Raw genomic sequence first — 3,892 nt, 5'->3', positions numbered from 1 at the left:
ATCTCTAGGATCAACTACTATCTGATTATAGCCTGAGTATCCATCCAGAAAGCAATAGTAAGCATGTCCTGCAAGCCTTTCAAGCATCTGATCCATGAATGGGAGTGGGAAATGATCTTTTCTGGTGGCTTCATTGAGCTTCCTGTAGTCTATGCACATCCTCCACCCAGTGACAGTTCTTGTGGGTATGAGTTCGTTCCTCTCATTTGGCACCACAGTTATGCCACCTTTCTTGGGCACTACATGGATGGGACTAACCCATGGGCTATCAGAAATGGGGTAGATTACCCCTGCCTGCCATAACTTCATGACCTCTTTTTGTACCACTTCTTTCATGACGGGATTCAATCTTCTCTGAGCTTGAATGTAGGGTCTAGCATCCTCTTCTAACAAGATTTTATGCATGCATATGGATGAACTTATCCCCTTTAAATCAGCTAGGGTCCATCCAATGGCGTCCTGATGAGTTTGTAGCACATTGATCAATTTTTCTTCCTGTTCTTGGCTCAGGGCAGAGCTAATGATAACAGGATAGCTCTCATTACTACCCAAGTATGCATACTTGAGATTAGGGGGCAATGGTTTGAGCTCAGGTTTTGGTGCTTCCTTCTCTTCTTTCACTCTATCTGGCATGCTTGGCATGGTTGTTTCAGCAGCCTTGATGTCACTATCTTCAATATCCTTGGTGAACTCCTCCTCTGCCACTTCCTTTGTTGTTTCCTCAAAGGTTTCTTGTACTGCAATGTCCACTACATCCACCCTCATGCATTCCTTTAGTGATTCTGATGGATAGCTCATTGCCTTGAATACGTTAAACACCAATTGCTCATCATGTAGTCTAAGAGTGAGCTCACCCTTTTGGACATCTATGATGGCTCCTGCAGTAGCCAGGAAGGGTCTTCCCAGAATTATTGAAGCTTCGGCTTCTTCCTCCATATCTAATACCACAAAATCGGCAGGGAATATGAAATCTCCCACTTTTACCAACAAATCCTCAACTATCCCATGAGGGAATTTAAAGGTTCGGTCTGCCAATTGGAGGGCCATTCTTGTTGGTCTGGCTTCCTCAATCTCCATTCTTCTCATCATTGTTAGAGACATCAAATTGATACTGGCCCCTAAGTCACACAAGGCCTTCTCCACCATGACTTCTCCTATGATGCAGGGGATTTGAAAACTGCCTGGATCCTTCAGTTTCTGAGGCAATTTGTGTTGAATGATGGCACTGCATTCTTCAGTCAACAACACAGTTTCCTCATTTCTCCAGCTTCTCTTTTTGGTCATTAATTCCTTTAAGAATTTTGCATAGAGTGGCATTTGCTCTATTGCCTCAGCAAACGGGATGTTGATTTGAAGCTTCTTGAAAATCTCCAAAAATCTGGAGAATTGGCTATCCTTTTCACCTTTCATCAAACGTTGAGGATATGGTGCTTTGGGTTTATACGGCTTCAGGACCTCTTTTTCTTTTTCTCTTGTTGCAGACGGTGTAAAGGATTGTCCCTGTTCCTTGTCTCTCACATTTTCCTTTGCTTCATCCTCTGTGGGTTCACTTGAGATCTCCTTCAGCTTTTTTCCACTTCTGAGGGTTATGGCTTTACATTCTTCCCTTGCAATAGCCTTGGCAGCATGAGAAACACTTGGCCCAGGAATTTGCTTATACAAATACCCAATTTGATTTTCTAACTTCTCGATGGCAGCTCCTTGGTTTTGCAAGTTGGAAATTACTTCTTCCTTAAAAGCTTTCAATTCGGTTATGTCTTGACCCATGGTTGCAAGCATTCCTTCTATCCTGTTTAATTGATCTTGAAATTGTTGGTTCGGATTAGGCTGGGTAGGTCGATTATTTTGGCCTTGATATGATGGTTGGGAGTAAGTGTTTTGTGTGGCTTGGTATGATCTTTGGTTGGAGTTTTGGTATGTGGAATTGTTATGTTGGTTATGGTTGTAAGGTTTGTGGTTTTGTGGTTGGGTTTGTTGGTTCCCCCACCCAAAGTTTGGGTGGTTTTTCCATCCTGGATTGTAAGTGTTGGAATGTGGATCATATGATTGCCTTTGTTGATTTCCTACATAATTGGCCTCTTCCCAATCACCTCCTTCAGTGCTTTCTTCCTCTTGCTCTTGTGTGTGTATTGCAGCCACTTGCTTTGTTTCTAATTTCCTGGTGAGCTCTGCTAGTTGCTTGGCAAACACCTTGCTTTGGGCTAGAATTGTATCAACATGGTTCAGCTCCATGACTCCCTTAGTGTTGTGTCTCTCTGATGCATAGTAGTACTCATTCTCAGCCACTGTTTCAATCACTTCAATGGCTTCTTCCACAGTCTTTTTCCTGTTCAATGAACCTCCTGATGAATGGTCCACAGCCTTCCTTGATTCATAAGAAAGTCCATCATAGAAAATGTGCAATTGCACCCAGTCATGGAACATGTCTGGTGGGCATTTTCTTGTCAAATCCTTGAATCTCTCCCATGCCTCGTAGAGAGTTTCACCATCTTGTTGTCTAAAAGTCTGAACCTCAGATCGAAGCCTATTGACCTTTTGTGGGGGGTAGAAACGTGCCAGAAACTTGCTTTCCACCTCGTCCCATGTTGTTAGGCTCCCCCTTGGGAATGATTCCAGCCACTTAGCTGCCTTGTCCCTAAGTGAAAATGGGAACAAAAGCAGTTTATAGGCATCTTCCTGGACTCCATTGGACTTCACAGTGTCGCAAATTCTCAGGAATTTTGTGAGGTGTTGGTTTGGATCTTCATTAGCACTCCCACCAAATGAACAATGATTCTCCACAAGTGATATTAGCTGTGGTTTGAGCTCAAAATTGTTGGCCTGAATGGGTGGTTTCTGAATGCTGCTACCACAATTCCCAGAGGTTGGGTTTATGTATGAACTAAGAACCCTCCTCTCAGGAATGGTATTGTTTCCATCAGCTCTCTCATGGTTGTGAACTTCTCTATCCATGTTGAGATCTAGAGCTTCCTCAAAATTGTCCTCAGATTCTCCTTCAGATTCTTCTTCTCCCAGTACTCTCTTCCCTCTTGCTTCCCTTCTAAGTCTATGAAGGGTCCTCTCTGGTTCGGTATATGGAGGAGTTGATGTCTCTCCTCTCCTACCTGTCATACAAGAACACAGCACAGGCACCAAACAAGTGAAATACTCTTGGTTAATGGAAGAGTATGGTTAGAGCAGTTGAGGAATTAATTCAAACAGTTAGTGAGTCAGTGAGTTAGTTGCTTGAATTTAAAGGCATAAAGAAAGAAAGCATGTAACAGAGTGCAGAAATTAAAATTCAACAAGTAACTTGAACAGAATTAACAAAGCAAGAAAAATGCTCAATCTAGTTAACTTCCAATTTGAGAATTGTCAATCGAAAACCAATCCCCGGCAACGGCGCCATAAACTTGATGCGCATAAACTTGTTATGCCACGATTTAGGAAATTGCACGATCGGCAAAATTCCTTCCGGCAAGTGCACCGGTTATCGTCAAGTAAAAACTCACAATAGAGTGAGGTCGAATCCCACAAGGATTGGTTGAGTGAGCAATTTGGATTAGAAGTGTGTTCTAGTTGAGCGGAATCAAAATTTAGATGAGAATTGCGGAATGTAAAATTGGCGGGAAACGTAAATGACAAGAAATTGAAATGGCGGAATCTTAAATTGCATGAAGTAAAGAGCAGAAGCTAAATTGCTGAAATTAAAAGGGAATGGGGGTGATTGCATGAATTTAATTGCAGAATGTAAAGAGAAAGTGGAAATCAGAAATGGGGAATTCATTGGGTTATAGGAGATATTGAGATCTCCGAATCAAAACATGTTTATCTCTTCCTCAACCAATGCGTTCATTTAATTTTGCTTGGCAATCTTATATGATTGGATCCCAATCCCTTGGCTCACCAATTC

The 3,892-nt window shown here is 42.2% G+C and overlaps 1 non-coding gene across 1 annotated transcript; it reads left to right on the top strand.

Annotated features, from left to right (window-relative positions):
- The first annotated feature begins 2,422 nt into the window (after window positions 1-2,422).
- On the top strand, window positions 2,423-2,526 carry LOC112759876 (small nucleolar RNA R71). Its single transcript, XR_003180340.1, has one exon. It is a non-coding gene; the product is annotated as a small nucleolar RNA R71 (small nucleolar RNA).
- Window positions 2,527-3,892: the final 1,366 nt, after the last annotated feature.

The sequence above is a fragment of the Arachis hypogaea genome, chromosome 16 (genome assembly GCF_003086295.3).
Source record: "Arachis hypogaea cultivar Tifrunner chromosome 16, arahy.Tifrunner.gnm2.J5K5, whole genome shotgun sequence".
Classification (NCBI taxonomy): Eukaryota; Viridiplantae; Streptophyta; class Magnoliopsida; order Fabales; family Fabaceae; genus Arachis; species Arachis hypogaea.
This window is presented reverse-complemented; position numbering and strand designations above follow the sequence as displayed.